We start from the raw sequence: 21,619 nt of genomic DNA, 5'->3' as shown, positions 1-21,619 counted from the left end.
GTCGACTCATATGGCTTGTTCTACTACTTGTTGAGTCATACACAAAGGCACGTTTTATAACATCGAGTTACCAATGCGTTTTCGTGCAATCAATGTATAACCAACTCATAGTAACAACTCATATCTCTAGGTTTGAAGAATATAAGATATTATCGTCTCATGATCACTCGTGATAAAATCCATGAAGTGATTCAAATGAGCGCGGGTTGAATCCAATACTCAGAACTTATGAGCACTCATTAGTGTTGTAGCACCACTTTGTCCACCAACTTGGACCTCTACAAACCAACCCATGACAGTCTTGATTCATATCTACTTCCAACATATGACCGACTGTGGATGGTTTGAATAACTTAATCATTCAGGAAGAGCGACTTAGTTATTCTGGAAGTCAAAACATGCAAAGTGAAACACAAGAATAAATGAATAAAATATGGTATCAAACCCTATGAATATAAATAAACACTTTTATTTATCACCATACTGATTACTCATGATTCATTGTTTCGGTTTTATCAACTTTATACTTGAATTTAAAACAATAGTTGTCCCATGCTCCAAGCATGTACACTATGTTTTCTAAACACTAGTAATGCCATACACCAAGTATGCATACTATGTTTGTCTATGATCTTTACTTTGTAAAATAGGTCAATTGAACATCACTCCAATGATCCTCTTTTCACAGTCCCAAATCCTTACTGCAAATGCAAGAATTTCAAATTCATGCCATTTACTGAAATCTGTTAGATTCTAAACTTATATGCATTGATCCTCTTAATGATTATGCACGAATTCAGAAAGACTTGACAACAATCATTACAGAGCATTCCAAAGGAGATCAGCTCCTTGGAAACATCCTTCTTTCATTAAGTTTCCTAATCTTACACAGATTGAATAATTTCTAACTTTGAAACATTTCCATATTCCATTTTGACTATCACTTCTGAACAAGAGTTGCCTCCTTACAGATTATGTCAATATGGTCCTTCCAGAATTAACATTATACTTCCAACTGTCCTTGAGCAACCAATCTTTGGTAAACCTTAGATTGTCCTCGATAATTGCTTAATCATTTTAGTCATATCCAATTCTAGACCTTTTCCCTTCATAATGCCCCAGGCATTTGGAAAATTTTAGAAAGGATGAATATAGCACATGTAATCGATCCTATATCTGAAGCATATGGGACACGATTCATGATGTCTCACATAAAGACTAAACCAGTCTTTTGCTATAATATTTCCATTTCAATTTGCCAAGTTCTCAAAATTCAGATTATGAAAAGGGATGTCGTAATCATAATCGAATTTTAGAACGCAAATAATGGACCCATATATAGAATTTCCTTATGTTGAGCCATTCCAACATGAAATTCATATATATATATATATATATATCCTTGATTAAATACGATTAAAATCTCAATCTAAGCTTTTAGAATTGAAATGAAGTATAATTTCCTCTCCCTTAATTATAGCAAAACAACTTTTTCAACCCCTGCAACCTCACGAATTGAAACTTTTGTTTTCTATAATTAACATTGCTAACTTGCAACCTTTGTCATAATTATCATGCTCCCACTAATATGATGATTATTAGCATAACACTTATGCTCCCACTAGCTTTGACATGTACTCAGAAATCAGCTGACTTTCTTACCAAAGTTCAGATTTCTGATACTAGATTGTTTTGATAAAACTTTATCAAAATCATACACCTCTCTTAGATAGCTCACATGTGTGTCTAAACAGTTTTAGAACTATGAAAAGGGATGCCGTAATCATAGTCTCAATTGCTTAGACCTTTGCCACTTCTCACAAGTCCATGTTAGTGTGCCGGTAAACCACACACGCTCCACGAACGACTTTGAGAATGCAAATATCACAATTGCTATCTAGCTAAAATCTACTTAGTGAAAGTGTTTCCTCACCATCATTTTCATGAATCGGAGAGAAACCTTATGACACTTAGATTTAATAGTGTATGTGTTCTTATCCATGTGATTTTGTCAAAACCATAATCACAAGACAAGGTTAGTGACAAATCCAAACTCATATTGATTAAACTTATGCAATCTTAAATTCTTGCCATTTGGAAGCTCAGGTGCCTGCCATTGCTTCCAAGTAGTTGTGCAACCAATTGAGAACTCTCAGAACTCCTATGCAAAGCCAACTTGAATAGGCACAAAAATTTCAACACGATAGGTTATAAACCTCAAGTCGTATGCTAGTGAAGGACTTTAGGTTTTATTCTTGATTAAGTCTTGAAACTTTCAAGAGCTTTAAGACTCCCACTATCCTCTTGACATATAAGACTCCCTTGTCAAATATTGAAGAGATAGTGCGGATTCTTTATCAAGACTAACACTTTACACAATTGGCCTAAGTTGGTCTCTGTTTTATCCAAAACATCATAACTTACCAATTTCAAATGTACAAGAGTAGATAACCTTTTACTCTTACATTTGACTAGTGTTAACAAACCCTCTTTAAGATATGTCACTCAAGTTACAATCTTGGAGTATGACTCTAAGAATTGTTTTGGAACGAAGTATGACTCATCTTTTTGATTTAACCATTTCAACAATTCATGACTCCTCTTCTTAGTCATAAGAATGCACTAAGATGACTTTAGAGGACCAATTGTGATATGGTATCTTAATCATTAAGATGATCATAAACATGATACTAAAGTACTCTCCCATCTTTTCAGATTTGAGAAACTTTTATCTTTCTGCCATACTTTGATTCTTCTTATTCGTTCTGTCTCACATTGAAACTTCTCCAATGCTACAGACTTATACTTAAACTTATAAGTATAACCATATTTACTGAACTTAAGTAAATCATGACGAATAGTCTTCTTGATCTTTTGTGGTGGACTTGACCAGTGCACAAGAATGTGTACTCGATCCCTTAGTCCTTTCCTTATTCACATAAGGAATTAGTCTTAATTTTCCAAGCTGAAAGTTCTCATTCATCATACTATACAACTTGCATGATTCCAAGTTTCGGTCCAATTGAACCTTGGGTGATGAGAATCTTTCCTTATTTGGTAATATTAGACACTACCACAACGGAAAGAATCAAATCCATTTTTCCAATATTGCTATCAATGGAATCTTATAAGCAACAACTTTTCACAAATGCCATTGTAAGGATACTTAAAATAAATAAAATCAAAACCTTTTTCTTTTATTTTAAAACTTTACGGAAAAACTTATCCTTACAATCCATATGAAAACCTTGTTGTTATCTATTCCTAAGCAATATAAATATCATAACTCTTAAGTAATAGCCTAAAATTCTGATCACCGAAACATGCGATTGAAATCCATCTTCGCGATCAGAATCAGCATGTACTTAATAGAGTTAGACAATGGACTTTACCTGAAGTAGAGCCAAACTTATTGACTTTAACATCCTTAGGTAAATTTGGCAGCTTCGTAACCAATGCCCCTTCCTTTGGCAATAGTTACCTATGGACCCTTGATAATGGGACTATCTCAGACTTCGCCTCTCTCTTTACCATTGGGTCAACCGAGTTGACTATGGCCGATCCCTTTCCATTGGGAAGAGAGAGCTTTACTGGATATCCAATGTCATCATTGTCAATGTCCATAGCGTTTTAGGAAGTTGATCTTAGCAAATAGATAAGATCATTAAGGGTCTTGTCTTAGTCTGTTTCATAGGATTCCCAAAAGAACTCACTATGTGACTTAGAAAGTAGTTGAGCCACCAACTTTCTCAAGACTTTGACACCCAACTCTCCCGGCTTGTCAATATGTGACTACATCTCCAAGATGTGATCACACCTAGACCTTGCCTTGCCAATAGGGCTTGAGTGACCTTAAACTTTTTAGGAACTTGTGGGTTAGGGAGAATAATTGGAGGAGGTGAAAGAAGTATGATATCCATGGGACATCATCTTCATTTAGGAAAACTTGTTTCAAGAGATTTGGGAAGATCATAAATGTCTAGACCAGACATCTTTTTGGGAGATATTCAAGATAGTTGATTTAAAGTCCTTAATATGACACCCAATATGAAATATTAAGGCTAGGACCCAACAAACTATTTTATAACTTAGAAGAGGGATGCCGTAATCCAAGCTATAAAATATTTGAAGGTAGGTGAATGACGATTCACCAATTTCCACCATGAAAAATGAAATAATTTATTAGGTTTTAATTGGATTTGAAAGTCCTACATCTTTGAGATTCATAGAACTGTTCAAAGGCATGTTTCAATCTCGAGTGTGCCCTTCAGGTTTTGTGACTGGGATGCCGAGGATCACAAAATAAGGTGTGAATAACCATGCAAATATACTTGGTACCCTTAATATTTACCCCTTAATCAGTGTGCCGGTTAACCACACACGCTGCACCGATACTATGATAAATATTAAGTTACCCTTTGCCTACCTTGTTAAGTCTAGGTTAGTGTGCCGGTTAACCACACACGCTCCACTAACGACTTAAGCAAAGTGCAAAGTGTAATTTCATGGGTTAGCACCAAATTCACATTTTCCTAAGTAACTAAGATTGGGTATTAATAAGAGTTTAGTTACTTAGTATTTATCATTAATACTTTTAATGAAAGGAGAATTATAGTCCTTGTCCTACCCGTTCGGCTAACGACCCTCCACCAGTCAAGGAAGCGGTGGGTGAGAGTGGACACCTATTAAACTGCCATTTTATAGGCAGTAACCTTATACCCCCCTTATAGACCGGCTTCGTGAATGAGGCCTACTAACGGTAAGACTGACTTTACTCTTATACATATATATAAATATTATTAACTTATAATATTATAAAGTATAAGGCTTGAATTTTGACTTTTAAAAGTCTAAGGGCTAACTTGGAATTAAAGTATTCATAAGTGAAAACATTTCAAATTCAAAACTTGAGGGCAAGTTTTGAAACTATTCAAAACTAATTAATTCCATAACTTATGAGTTTAAAGTAGTTTTAATTAAAAAAAAACTCTTCAAGTTCCATAACTTGAGGACAAGTTATGGAAGACTTTAAACTAATTAATAAAAAAAAATAACTTTTTTTTATTGTAACTTATGGAACTAATTAAGGTTACACTTTTTTTTTTAATTTAATGAAGAGACTCTTGAACCTCCATAACTTGAGGACAAGTTATGGAGTCATATAACCATTTAATTAGAACTAGACTCTTCATTTTGTAACCTTTGCCAACTTTTATGTGTTTTATGATTCTTAAATGTGACCTTTCATATAACTTGAGGACAAGTTACAAAAACACACTTTGGAATCAACTCTTAGATTAAAATGGATTGAAAGTAACTATTTCACACAACTTTTCTATTAATCTAAGAACCTCATAAGAACAAGATAATTCAAATCATCAATCTTCAATAAATTAGCATGAACATACAAACTAATACAAATCTTGAAATTATGACAATTATCTTAGAAATTGGATTAGCATGAACATTACCACATGAAAAACAAGTTTATAAGTCCAAAAACATCTTAGGGTAATGTTCCTAGTCCAATTCCAGCCAAAACAATCGAATATATGCATCCAACTCGATTTTTCAGCTACTTTTGCAAGTATAACAAGAAAACAAGCCTAGGCTCTGATACCACTGTTGGGTTATGAGCATTCTAACACTCCTAAGTGTACATGCAACCCTAAATACCTTGGATCTATGTTTTCTCTATTATACATACAATTATGAACATCCAAGGTATTATCCTAATCTAGCATACAAAATAATAAATATAACAAGATAGAATACATACCTCTTTGATGTAGAATGTCTTCATGAAGCTTGAGTGCCTAGTGCCCCAAGTGTGACACTTCAAATGGTTCACACAACACCAAATACACTTGGAATAACTTGAGAGAAACTTGAACACTCCTTGAAATCGTCTAGCCCTCACACTCACACATTAGTGCACGATTTCTTGAGCCATGGGATTCTTTTATATGGTGGCTATTAGGGTTACACCATGTAACTCATAACTTTACCCATTCCTTATGCTCCATGGATTTTAACCTCCATGGAGTATCCATGGGTCACCCCATGGACTTAGTCCAACATAAGGAATCTTGGATCATAAGCCCACATATATAAGAATGAATGATTTACACAATCAACCCATATATTTAATTAGTCTCCTTTTGATCACTTAATTAATTCCAAATTAATTCTTGATCAATACTAATTAAATAACCTTATTAATATATTAGAACTTATAATATATTAACCAACCTTAAGTGTTATTTCTCTCATTATAGTCTATCCAAATGCATGATGCCATGCAACCCAAATGGACCATGCCGGGTCGGGTCAAGTCTTACCAATTATAGTTATGGACTTAGACATTAATCCAACAAAAACTGGTTGAAATTTTTCTGAAAGGTGTTGACGAACCGAGATTGTGAGCAGTGAATCACGAGTCTCGACAAGCGTTTGCAAGTATTGATTAATTTCAAAATCACAACTTTTAATGACTGTTTTCTCAGACTCCAAGTCATCAATATGCTTGTTTGTGTAATGCAGTTTCACCGAAAGAGTTTTGTCTTTCTCAGTCTTTACATCCAATTTATCCATAAGATTGATTTGTTCAGCAAGGTCGGCATGATGCTTCTCAATCTTGCTAAGTACTGAAGCACTAAGCTCAGCATTGTCAACTCGAAGATCAAAACGCACATGAGTAAGTGCTTCGTTTTCGGCTTGCAGAGTAGAACCAAGACCTGCAATAACTTTGTCAACTGCTTCTGTATTTGTATAAGAAGATCTTCTAAAGTCAGCCGTGAAATTCGTCACTTCTGCATGTAGTTTTTCGACTTACTCGGTTGTCTCTGACATAACCTTTTCAAAATTTTGAATTGCCTTGGAAGATTTAGCAAGGACTTTTGTATTCTCCTTTGTTAACATCTTGATGGTTGCTTGATGAGATTTCAACATATACTCCCATTTTGATGAACACTTGAAATACTTTAAAAGAGTATTCAATTTGGTGTTAAGATGTTTAAACTGCCCTTTGGTCATTGGGGCATCGTCATCATCACTGTTAGCTTCTACGGTGAAAGGGCTGAAAACGAAATCAGTGAAATTCTCTTGATCATCCCCAAAGAAAGTAATAGGATCGGAATAGAAGGTGGAAGGAGCTATAGATGTAGCTTGTTCCTTTGTCATGCCAATGTTGAAATCGGGCCCCGTATCAGATATGTTGGTGTGAATTCCTGAAGTTTGTACCGCCTCCGAATTGGACTTGGTTATAGTGGCTTCTAGTGTACTGGTGACTGTAGAAGTTGTTGTAGCAGTGGAATAGGTAAAAAGTGGTGTAAAAAGAGGGACAAAGATCTGTGGAAGAAAAACACCCACATAAATCTTCGGTGGCAGAGGAGCATTGGTGATCGGAATTGTAGTAGTTATCGTAGAGGATGGAGGAGTGTTTATCTGAAAGAAATCAGAAAAGGGAGTAGAAGAAGTAGGTGGAGTGGATAGCTTAAGAATTGGTGTGGTTGTGGGTGGTTCCGAAGTTGTAGTTGTGTCTTCTACCTTACGCTGAACAGTAGCATCATCCTAAATGTATGTATAAATATTTGATTCCGAAGCCTCCTGAGCAACGGGAGACGGAGATCTCAGTTTACGAGCTTGCTTCTTGGTCTTCTTCTTCAGAGTTTTGACAACTTTAAAAGGACCAACTTTTCCCTTTCGCTTTGCACATGTATTCGGTTTGTTGGCCTCCTCAAGCGACTTTCTCAAGTCATCTGACATAGCGCGAGCACTAGAAGGAGGTAATTTCCGGTATTCATTCACTATAACATTGTCTTGAGGCACCTTTGCTAGCATCTCCTTCGGAATCGAACCAACAAAACTAAACTTGCTTGGGTCAGACCTTATAAATGTCGACGTCTAAAGAATCGGAATTGCAGCAACAACAAAATCATTCGTCATAGGAACCTTGAAGTGAACTAGGGCTGGTTTATGACTATCGACCAAAAATGAGTGCATGAGATCTCGGTGTTTCGAGTAGTAGAGGTTGTGCTCTGAATGAGTTGTGTCCATAGGATAGAACAATAATCCAAAGTGATTGCACGGTAGATGCCATATATAATGGTATAGAAGAGCTTACCTAAGCTGTCCGACCCTGCAATGCATTCAGAAAAGTTTTTGAACAACAACTTGAAAAGACCGTTCCACATTGGAGGAAGATTGGGCTTCCTGAACTTGGACAAAAAAGAAATATCCCCGATATAACCCATCTGGTAAAACTTGTCAATGATATCGGTGGAGGAAATCAAGTCTGGATCCTTAATGCCTTCAAATGAATCAAACCCTAACATTCTATAGAAACGAGCTTTGTTGATCGAGGTCCTCTTAGTGGCAACCTTGATGGTTATGATTCCATCAACTTGAATGTAGGTGGCAGAAGAATACACCTTAGAAAGATGGGCCAGTGGAACAAATTTTGCCATGGTAAGAGCTTGATCCAATGGCGATAACCTCAAGCATTTAATCATCCTCCTTAGGGTTTCATTGTATCGAGAGGAGTCAAGATCGAGAATGATATTTTGACCGGGCTTCAAGTTCAGCATGATGACAGATGTTGATTGATCATCAAAAGATATAGTTTTAGATGATCCAGCCATGATAGCAACGAAGAATATGATGAAAAGTAGAAGGAGAAAGGGGTTTTTTCCTTGAGAGTTTTCAATACTTTGTGAGCGGTGAGAGAAAATCAATCGTCGAAAACCCTTTTGTACATCTTGAGTGGTGAGAGAAGATCTCCGTTTGACGTTCCGATATCCTATAAAAGTAGCCTGGGATAGCATGACAACTCATCATGTGTCAGACCTATTGTAACAGACATGCGTGATGTTAGGCATTTGAAAAGACGCGCCTGATTTAAATCCTTATCTTCAAGAAACCACCATTTTAGTTTTGACTCATTCGGAATAAAATGTCAGTCCACCGTAATATGTTCTCTGAATAATAGTAATCAATCGGAATTAGAACCGGACGTGGAAAAATCATAAAGATTTTCGTGCAAGAGTGTGCCAATGAAAAAGAAATAAAGCAAATAAAATTTCTGGGATTCTGTGATGTCAAATAAAAATGACATGAAATTCAGATGGATCCCGGGCAACGATCTCTTCCTTCTAAGTCAATAGAGACTCGGATGTGCTTGTGTGGCATCCCGTTCAATTACGATAATCTATTTGTGAAGAAATAGTGAAAAGCTTCTTTTAAGTAGGATGCAAGGGTGACTTAAGCTTCAACGAAATTCTGAAACTCAACATAAGTTCGAAGATCTGGAAGAAGTACTTGTTTGACCAGTGTATCCATAAGAACAAGTATGCTTTCGATATTTTTTTTAGTGACTGAATATTATGGAAATCTCAAGAAAAATTAAAATCTGGATCTTCTGGGAAGAAACGTCTTAGGTCGAGAACATTTCATTAAGATCACTCGAAAAGAAAAATGAGATTTCACACGATAATGGTACAAACCAAAAAGGTTTTATGTGTCAATTCCTTGGTGAAAATTTCTTGAATGTTTGATTGTTCACCGTCAATTCATAAATGTGTTTCAAATTTTGGGTTTCACTCAAAATCATGGTGATAATGGTTTCAAGATCATCAACACAGATGTTGTGTAACTTTAAACCTCAATGGTAAATGCTGAGAGTTTCAAGGGTTACATTGATGGATATGAAGTTGATGGATAAAATTGAGATTGGTTATGAAGGAGAAAGTGTACCTCTGCTATATATTAGTGACAAAGCAGTCAACTCTTAACGGAGTGTGAGAAGAGTCGCAGAGGCTTGTGACAACATGCAACAACATGCTTCTAGGGACACTTAAATAGTACAAAGATTCGGAATTATACCTATCCCATCATTTTGAATTGAAGTAACAAGGATTTGTACCTAAATCATGAACGTATTCTGAAATAACACACAAAAATAAATAAGACATTTTTGTAATTTTTGGATTTGTGAAAAATATAAAAAGGAAATAAAGAAAATATTTTGTGATTTTTAAATTTTGTGAAAAAGATAAAACATAAATAAAGAAAATATTTTTGTGATTTTTGGATCCTCTAAAAAAGATAAAACATAAATAAAGAAAATATATTTTGTGATTTTTAAATTTTCTGAAAAAGATCAAACAAAAATAAAGAAAACATTTATGTGATTTTTAAATTTTTTGAAAAAGATAAAACAGAAATAAAGAAAATATAAATTTAGAAACACAAATGAACAGTAACTTCCAAACCATTCGAAGCCCGGAATCAATCGGAAGAAACTTAATATACAAAATGATACAACTCATTCCGAAACCCTTGATGAATAGTAGATTCCGAACAATTCTGAAGCTCGAAACCAATCGAAACGTGAACAGTAGTTTCCGATTACGAAGGGGATTTCAGAATTGAGTTCGCTTCAATCATACCTAGCCCTTGTAAAATTCGATTGAACGTCGTTTCAGGTAGGGCCTTTGTGAAGATATCTGCCAGTTGATCCGAGGATCGAACAAAGTGGACTTCAAGATTTCCATCCTCAACATGATCTTTTATAAAGTGATATCTCATTGCTATGTGATTCGTCTTTGAGTGTTGCACTGGATTATGGCAGATTCTGATTGCGCTTTCTGAATCACAATATAGTGGAATCCGCGTCATGTTGATTCCATAATCCCTTAGTTGATTCTGAATCCATACAACTTGGAAGGTGCACTATTCAGATTCTTCAGTAGAGAGGGAGACATAAGTATGCTTCTTAGATTGCCAACTAACAAGTTTGCCATCCAGAAACTGACATCCCCCAGACCACATCCACCAAGATCAGCATCATAATATGTTTGCATAAAAAATCTAGAGTTAGAAGGATACCAAATTCCGAGAGAGGTAGTTCTTTTGAGGTATCAGAATATATTCTTCACAGCAATCATATGAGGTTCTCGTGGATTTTCCTAAAACCTAGCACAATAACAAACAACAAACATAATATATGGATGACTCGATGTTAGATACATTAAAGACCCAAGCATCTATCGATATAAAGTGATATCTGCTGTCGGCTTGTCCAAGAAAGAAGTAAGTTTCGTTCCGAAGGCCATTGGAGCCTTGACCTTTGAATAACCCACCATACCAAATTTTGCAAGCAAGGTCTTCGTGTAGGCTTCTTGGTTGATAAAAATTCCCTCTAAACTCTGTCTAATGTTTAAACCAAGGAAAAAGTTAATAGGATCCATTAAGCTCATTTCAAATTTAGTTTCCATCAATTCTTGGAATTCAGTTGTTAATTTAGGATTAGTGGATCCGAAAATGATGTCATCAACTTAACTTTGAACGATCATTAGATGGTCACCATCTTTCTTACGAAAGAAGTTTGAGTCAACCGAACCTTTTTTTAATTTTGATTGTTTTAGAAATCGAGTAAGTGTTTGATACCATGCACGAGGTGCTTGTTTCAGACCATACACAGCTTTGTCCAAAACATAGCAATGCTTTGGATAATTACGAAACCTGGTGGTTGTTCCACATAGACAGTCTCCTATTGTTCGCCGTTTAGAAATGCACACTTCACATCCATCTGAAAGACTTCAAAATATTTGTTAGCGGCGTATGCAAGAAAGATCCGAACAGATTCAATTCTTGTAACTGGTGCGAACGTCTCTTCATAGTCTATTCGCTCCTCTTAGAAATAACCTTTCACAATCAATCGTGCCTTGTTGCAGATCACGTTTCCTTCCTTATCCAATTTGTTCCGAAACACCCATTTCATTCCGACGACTGACGCATCCTTCAAAGTGGGAACTAGTCTCCAAACTTTATTTTTTTCAAATTCATTAAGTTCTTCCTGCATATCTTGAACCCAATCTGCATGATCAAGATCAATCTTTATAGTTTTAGGCTCAATTTTAGAGATGAACGAATTATACATGCAAAACGCCATTTTTGAAAATAATGCAATTTGTTTCGCTTTTTGTTGTGCCCTTGTACGAACTCCTAAAGATGATTCTCCGATCACTTTGATATTTTGGATGATCTTTGGTCCACTTTGTCATTGGAGGGTAGTTTGGACCATAAATTGGATCCAATTCAACATTTACATCTTCGAATTCCGATTGTACGTCAGATTCATTATTTTCATTCTCCCCTGGAAGTTTGCATGTGACGCTTCATTCAGAATCAGATTCTCCCCATGGATTGGAACATCAATATTGGTCGCTGAAGTGGAACTCTCCCCCTGGAATGGAGTATCGAAATTGGATTTCTCCCCTAGAGTGGAGCATCAGAAGGGTTCGATTGAGATTCTTTCAGAATAGGTGACACCTGAGAGGTTTCGATGTTCTTAGCAGCTTCATCGAGTATATTCCTTAACTCATCTCCTTGATTGTCCTTAGCCTTCGATTAAGAGGAAATGGCTTTTTAAGGCTCATAAAACATATTCAGAAATTCCTCAGATAGATTTGAAAGAAGAATTGTAATAGGATTCGTTGATGGAATAATGTCCTCAGATTAACAATATGATTTTTGATACTTCTTCAAATAGCTATTATTAAAGGTGACATCATTGCTTTCTTCAATGTTTCTTGATTTATTGTTCAGAACCCTATATGCTTTCAAACTTAACGAATAACCCAAAAAAATGGCCTCATCAGTTTTTTCATCGAATTTGTTCCTGAGTTATTTGGATTTGTAAATGAAGCACCTTGAACCGAACAATGAAAGAATTTAACGTTAGCTTTTCTTTTGTTCAAAATCTCATAAGGTGTATTAAGAATCTTTTGTTGGTGAATGAACGGTTCTGCATGAAACAAGCAGTTGCAATAGCATCAACCCAGAAGTAGAGTGGAAGATTCGCAAATGATAACATCGTCCTTGCTGCTTCACAAAGAGAGCGGTTTCGTCTTTCAACAATGCTATTCTACTGTAGAGTGTAAGGAGCAGAGAAGTTGTGAGCTATCCCTTTGTCAGTTAAGAATTCTTCAAACGCTTGGTTTTTGAATTCTGAACTGTTGTCACTGCGAATTTTCTGAACAGGATTTCGTAATTGAAGTTCTATCTGCTTGATGAAATCTTTCAGCTTCGGAGTGGCATCTGATTTCTGTTAAAGAAAGAACACCCAGGTGAATCTAGAAAAATCATCGACAACAACAAAAATATATTTATTACCACCAATACTTTCGATGGCAGATGGACCACACAGATCAATATGCATTAATTCTAGTGGCTCAATAATCTTAGTGTTGATGATGGTTAAGTGAATCTTTCTACTTCGCTTTCCAACCTCACAGGCAGCACACATATGTTCCTTGTAGAAATTCTGAAGAGGTAGACCACATATAATATCACCCAGTACAAGTTTGTTGATATCCTTGAAATTCAGATTGGAGAGCCTTCGGTGCCATAGCCAACTATCATCCGAAGATGCTTTCGTAAGAAGGCAAATGGACAGCTTCCCTTTGATAGGTTTCAAATTCAGAGGATACATTTCTCCCTTTCTTTTAGACTTCAGAAGCACTACTTAGATTTCTTCTCTATAATCTTGGAACCCTTGTCATCAAACGACACTTTTAGCTCAACACCTACAACAAATTGCCAAATACTTATTAGATTATGTTGCAGGCCTTCTACATAAGCTACCTTCCAAATAGAGAATTCGCCATTTGTGATCATTCCATAGCCTTTTATTTCTCCGGTAGCGTTATTTCCAAACTTTACTCGACCGCCATCCTTTAATGATCTGAATTTTCTTAGTTCTTCTCTCCTTCCAGTCATGTGACATGAATAGCCGTTGTCGATATAACATTTTGAATCGTACAGTTCGTCACACATAACCTACAAAATTCAGAGAGATTTAGGAACCCAAACCATCTTGGGTCCTTGTGAGGATTTCTTAAGAATAGGAAAAATATTAGTCTTATTAACCCAAACGGATCTTTTTGTAAAAACACGATTCTTCTCTTTTATTATTTTGAAAACTTCCAATTTATCATAACACAGATTAATTTCAACTACATTATCTTTTCGTTGAATAAATTCTTTGTGTTTCGGAGCCATCTTTTTCGCAAATTCATTTTCCTCCTTTTTCAAATTTTCTTCGTATTCCAAGAGAGAAATCTCTGGTTCCGAAACAACTTTACTTTTTTCCTTAACATCTTTTGATTTTGAATCCTTGTGATTTTGGCTTTTGGCTTCTCAATAGGTTTTAAAACTTGTGATTTTGAATCCTGTGGTTTTAAAAACTACGGCTTGGAAAAAAATATTTATTTTGGTTTCTGAATTGGTGAAGAATTCATATTTTGAGTTGAAGATCTTTTTGAATTAACATAATTTTTATTGGAATTCTAATTTTCCCAAAAACGCTTTCTTTCTTGTAGGTTCTTCCTATATCTAGCATTCAGTTGTCTTTTCTTAGAAATAAGCTCTTCAGTTGAAATATGAATGTTAAAATTAAGTTTCTCTTTTCTGACTGGCGTTTCGTGTTGTTCAGAAGAGGTTTCTATTGGGTTTTGAGCATTCTAACACTCCTATGGTGTACATGCAACCCTAGTTGCTTTGGATCTATTTTTTCTCTATTATACATGCATACATTCAATATTTCAAAGCATCATCCTAAATAGCATATTATGGAGTATAAACAACATGAAATACAAGTTAGATGACATACCTTTTAGTGTCGTTGAAAGCCTTGGAACTTTAAGAAATTAGTGCCCCAAGTGTTGCACCTCAAATGGAATCACACAACACCACCGACAAATGGAGGAACTTGAGAAGATGTCACTTGCACTCATAAAATCGGCTTTCCCTCTTGTGTTTCCACTAGTGCCCACTTAAGTACCAATTTCATGAGCTAGAGGGGTTCTTATATAGTGTGGCTTAATTAGGGTTACACCATGTAATCCCTAATGTGCATGACCTTCCATATTCCTCATGCTCCATGGGTTTAAACCTTCATGGATCATCCATGGGTCACCACGTGGGTTTAGCCCAACATAAGGAACTATGGATCATAAGCCCACATTATAATAATGAATGATTCACATAATCAATCCCCATATAATTAATTAGTCTCTTTTGATCACAAAATTAATTCCAAACTAATTCTTGATCAATACTATCTAAATAATATGATTTCATATTAATATATTAGAAGTTATAATATATTAATAAATCATAAATAACCTCTTCTCAATAATCCATCCTTCATATTGTTCTGGTGCCATGCAACCCAAATGGACCATGCTACTCTCGGGTCAAGTACATACCAAATATAGTTATGGACTTAGACACTAATCCAACAGTCGCCACTTGGAAAAGTCTAATAACTATTATTGCAAGTACGACTCCACAACCCGACTAGCAATCGTAGATCTTAAAAGTCGCTTTTGAATTCTGACCTAGTCAATGACGTGTCCATTAGATAAGGGATCATATATTCCTCCATTCTAGATATTGTACCGACTAATTGAACAAATCAAATCAGTCCAGGCTTGGCCAAGCACGTAGGGGTGTCATCACTAAATCAGCGAGGGGCCCACAGATATCGCTTTTATCCACATGGGGTAAAAGGAACGGATAAACTTCGACCCAAATGCTCACTTGTACTTACTCATCAAATTACACACAATAATATTTTTTATAACATCCAAGTTACTGGTGCGTTTACATATGTCAATGTGCAACCGACTCGCAACTACAAATCACATGTCTCCGTTTCAAGAATATAAGATATTATCGTCTCATGATCACTCGTGATAAAATCCGTGAAGTGATTCAAAATAGCGTGAGTTAAATCCAATACTCGAATCTTATTCCAGGAGCACTCATGAACACCGTAGCAAACTTGTGCTATGACTAACACACCTCTACAGACCCATTCATGACAGTCTTGCCTCAATACCTACTTCCAAAGTATGATCGACTGTGGATGGTTTGAATAACCTAGTTATTCGGGAAGTGAAAACATGCAAAGTGAAACACAAGAATAATACTAATCCTATATGGCCCAAAGCTTTTGAGTCCCATATTGATTACTCATTATTTATTGTATAATGTTTCGAATAATCAACTTAATACTTGAATTAAAACAATAGTTATGCCATAATCCAAACATGCACACAATGTTTGTCTAAACAATAGTTATTCCATGCACCAAGCATGCACATTATGTTTGTCTATGGTCCGCACTTTGTGAAATAGATCAATTGAAAAACATTTCAATGATGCTCATTTCAAAATTCCAAATCCTTATTGCAAGTGTAAGAATTCCAAATTCTTGTCACTGCTAGAAAGTGTTAGATTCTAAACTATCATGCAATGATTCTTTTGTAATGTCTACGTGCGAAAAGTGACAGAGACTTGGCCAATGATATTACAAAATATTCCTTAGGAGATTGTTACAAGACAATTCCATGGAAATGAAGTCTCAAATTCAAAGTACATTCCTTTGAACATCCTTCTTGCATTAAAGTTTCTAACTTTCTCATCTATTATGCAACTCCAAATATGGAAACATTCCATATTTGCCATACGACAACTCATTATTAATAGACTCCTGTCTATTCATAATAATGTCAATATGGTCCTTCCATTACTATACTTCCAACTGTCCTTAAGCGACCAATCCTTGGCGAACCTTAGATTATCCTTAACAGTTGTTTAACCACTTTAGTGATATCCGATTCTATTCCTTTTTCCCTCTAAATGCCCTAGGCATTCGAAAATTAGAACACGAGAACATTATAGCATATGAAACGATCCTATACCCGAAGCATATGGGACACGATTCATAATGTCTAACATAAATACATGATACTGAATCAGTCTTTTGCTATCACATTTCAATTTTCCATGTTCTCATAATTTTGATTATGAAGAGGGATGCCATAATCATAATCAAATTTGAGAACGCAATTAACATTTCCATATATAGAATTTCCTTATGTTGAACCATTCCAGCATAACATTTATATTTATATTTGATTAAATTTGATTAAAATCTCACAATATAAGCTTTTAAATTTGAGATGAAGTATAAATTCCTCTCCCTTAATTATAGCAAAACAACTTTTCAACCCCTGCGACTTTGCGACTTGAAACTTTTTTTTTCTATAATTAACATTGTCAACTTGCAACAGTTTCCATAATGATTATGCTCCAACTAGCATAATAATTATTATCTTTATTAGCATACCATTTATGTTCCCACTAGCTTTGACATGTAGTCAGAAATCTGTTGGACTTCTAGAAATCAATACTTCATTGACTTTCATTACCAAAGTTCAGATTTCTGACATGAGATGCTTTGATAAGACTTTATCTAGGCTTCTCAAACTCATACACCTTTCCTTAGATAGCTCACATGTGTGTCTAAAAAATTTAAGAACTTACAGCAATAAGTATCAAATGTTTAGACCGTTTGACTTTTCTCATAATTCAAATTATGAAGAGGGATGTCGTAATCGTAATTGAATTTGAGAATGCAAATATCACAATTCTATCTTCTTAAAATCTACTTAGTGAAAGCGTTTCCTCACATTCATTTTCATGAAGCGGAGAGAAACCTTATGACACTTAGATTTTATGGTGTATATGTTCCTATCTATGTGAACTTGTCATAACCATAATCACAAGACAAGGCAGTGACAAATCCAAACTCATATGAACTGAACTTATTCAATCTTAATTTCTTGCCAATTGGTAGCATAAGGGCCTACCATTGCTTCCAGGTTGTTATGCAAGCAATTGAGAACTTTCAGAACTCATATGCATAGTCAACTTTAACTGGAATGGGCACAGAAATAAGAATATGTCAACACGATAGGTTATAAACCTCAAGTCGTGTGCTAGTGTTTAACAATGGGTTTATTCTTGATTAGTTCTTGAAACTTGTCAAGATCTTTATGACTCCCACTGACCTCTTGACATATATGATTCACTTTGTCAAGGAACATTACTCGACAAACAAATATTCAAGAGTTAGTGCGGATTCTAATCAAGACAAACACTTCACACAATTGGCCTTGGTTGGTCTTTGTTTTATCCAAAACATCACGACTTACCAATTTCAAATGTACAAGAATAGAAAACTTTTACTCTACATTTGATAAGTGTTTTAAACCTTTCTTAAGATCTTGTCACTCAAGTTACAATCTTGGAGTATGACTCTAAGAATTGTTCTTGGAACGAAGTATGACTCATCTTCTTGATTTCACCATTTCAAACAATTCACGATTCCTCTTCTTAGCCATACAAATGCACTAAGATGTCCTTAGAGGATAAATTGTGACATGGTTTTGATAATCATTAAGATGATCATAAAACACGATACTCAAGTACTCTCCTATCTTTTCAGATTGGAGAAACTTCTATCTTTCTACCTTATTTGATTCCTATCATTCGTTCTGCTATACATTAAACTTTTCCAATGATTCAAAATTATACTTAAACTTGTAAGCATAACCATATTTACTAAACTTTAGTAAATCATGACGAATGGTCTTATCGTTCTTTGTGGTGGACCTGACCAGCACACAACCATGTGCATACGATCCCCCAGTCCTTCACTTGACTCACATATACATGTGAACAAGCAATTAGTCTTAATTTCCCAAAGACGAAAATTCTCATTCATTATACAATACAAGTTGCATGATTCCAAGTTTCTATCCAACTGAAACTTGGGTGATGAGAATCTTTCCTTATTTGGTAAATCTTGACACTACCACAAACGAAAGAATCAAATTCATATTGCTATCAATGGAAACATATAAACAATAATTTTCACAAATGCCATTATAAGGAAACTTAAAAATAAATAAATTAAATTTTTTTTTCTAATGTTTATAAAAATGTAGAAAAACCTTTCCTTACAATGCAAATACAAATGAAAACTATGTTGTTATGTATTCCTAATCAATCTATCATAACTCTTAAGTAGTAGCTCAAAATTCTAATCATCGAACCATGCGATCGAAATCCATCTATTCACGATCAGAATCAGCTTACTCTTCCTTTAAGTTCCCTTTCATTTCTTTGATTCTACGAAACATCAAAATGCGACCTATTCACATAATGTATTAAGAATCTCCAAATAGGAACTTAATAGAGTTAGACAATGGTCTTTACCTGAAGTAGAGTCATACACTCTGAATTTACCATCCTTGTGGTCTTTCAGGTAGATACGGCAACTTCGCAACCAATGCCCCTTCTCTTGGCAACAAAAACACATGAACTCTTTGGGAATGGTACACAGGACTATCTCAGACTTAGCCTTTCTCTTTACCATTTGGTCAAATGACTTGACTATGGCTGATCCCTTTCCATTGGGAAGAGAAATCTTTTCTGGACTTCCAATGTTACCATTGTCAATGTCCACGGAAGTTTAGGGAGTAGATCTTCCAATCAAATCTGCTTTACCAGTGCACCAAATCATTGTTGATTCAGCAACAACAAGCAAATATGTTAGATCAACAAGGGTCATGTATTGATCTCCCATATAGTAGTCCTTAAAGAACCCGCTATATGACTTAGGAAGTGATTGAAGAATCCAGTCAATAGTCAACTTCCTCGAGACTTCGACACCCAACTCTCTCAGCTTGTCAATATGTAACTTCATCTCCAAGACAAGAGCATATACAAACTTTCCTTCCTGCCAATAGGGCTTTGAGTGACCTTGAACTTGTGGGTTAGGGAGAATTATTGTAGGACGTGGAGGAAGTGAAGTTCCACTACAGCACAAAGAAGGGATTAATCTTTCACCTTGACTGCCTTGTGGAATATCATATTCATGAGGAAAGCTAATTCCAAAAGATTTGGGAAGACCATAGTTGTCTGAACTAGACGTCTATATGGGAGAAATTCAAGTTTAGTTGATTTAAGTCCTTAATATAACATCCAAATTAAATATTATGGCTAGGATCCAACACATTATTTTACAATCTGGAAGAGGGATGCCATAATCCAAATCGCAAAATATTTGAAGGTAGGTAAATGACGATTTACAAATTTCCACCATGAGAAACGAAATTGAACATTAGGTTCTAAATGGACTGAAATTCCTTGATCCTTTGAGATTCATTGAACTATTCAATGACATGTTTAAATCTCGATTGTACCCTTCAAGTTTGTGACTGGGATGCCGAGGATCACAAACAAGGTGTGAATAACCATGCAAATTAGCTTGGTAAACCCAATGTTACAACCACCTAATCAATGTGCTGGTTAACCACACACGCTCCATTGATCTATGATTAACATCAAGCTACCCTTTGCCACACACTCTTAGTCCAGATTAGTGTGCCGGTTAACCACACACGCTCCACTAACGAGTTACCAAGGTGCAAAGTGCAATTTCATGTGTTAGCACCATATTCACATTTTCCTAAGCAACTAAGATTTGGAAATTTATAAGTTTTTAGATACTTTATATTTATCATTATACTTTTAAGGAAGCGGTGGGTGAGAGTGGACACCCATTAAAGCAACTAAGATTTGGCAATTTCATGTGTTAGCACCATATTCACATTTTCCTACCCGTTCGGCTAACGACCCTCCACCAGTCAAGGAAGCGGTGGGTGAGAGTGGATACCCATTAAACTGCCATTTTATAGGCAGTAACCTTATACCCCCCCTTATAGATCGGCTTCGTGAATGAGGCCTACTAACGGTAAGACTGACTTTAATCTTATACATACATATATATATATATATATATATATATATATATATATATATATATATATATTAAACCTATAATATTATAATAGTATAAGGGTTGAATTTTAAACTTTTAAAATTCTAGGGTTTGGAACTAAATGTGTCAAAAGAATACTCTACATTTATAAATTCCAAAATTTGAGGGCAAGTTTTGAACTTTTCAAAAACTTTTGGAATCCATAACATATGAGTTTAATATAGGCTTTAATGAAAAAGACTCTTGAAAATCCATAACTTGAGGACAAGTGATGGAGTCCATAAAAACATTTATGGAAAAAAAACTCTTCAACACCATAACCTATGAGTTTAATGAATTCTTTAAAAGAAAAACTTTTAATTTTCCACAACTTGAGGACAAGTTATGGAGTACATTAAAGGCCATAAAGATCATCAAATAAACTAACAAGCATGTCAAATAATGTCCATGATCTAGACTAAACTCATATGAACAAGATAATTCATATCAAACAAATTTCATGTAATTAGCCTAATTATATATACTAATACAAAACATGAAATTTGACAATTATCTTATGAATTGGATAAGTACGATCATTACCACATCAAAAACAAGTTTGTAAGTCCAAAAACAGTTTAGGGTAATGATCCTAGTCCAATTCCATCTGTAAAAGTCGAAAAACTGCACTTTGGAGCACCAACTCGTCGAGTGCAAGAACAAACTCGGTGAGTTGGTCAAAATTGTGCTTGGACTCAGCGAGTCCCCCAATGGACAGTCCACTATCTAGAATAGCAGAAAATCAATTTTTCAAGCTTAAACAACAAGTAGCATCAACTATAATTGAAAACAATCCTAGGCTCTGATACCATTGTTGGGTTTTAAGCATTCTAACACTCCTATGGTGTACATGCAACCATAGATGCTTTGGATCTATGT

The sequence above is a fragment of the Lactuca virosa genome, chromosome 4 (genome assembly GCF_052849685.1).
Source record: "Lactuca virosa cultivar CGN04683 chromosome 4, Lactuca_virosa_CGN04683_v6, whole genome shotgun sequence".
Classification (NCBI taxonomy): Eukaryota; Viridiplantae; Streptophyta; class Magnoliopsida; order Asterales; family Asteraceae; genus Lactuca; species Lactuca virosa.
The sequence above is the reverse complement of the archived record's forward strand: the minus strand, read 5'-3'. Positions refer to the sequence as shown.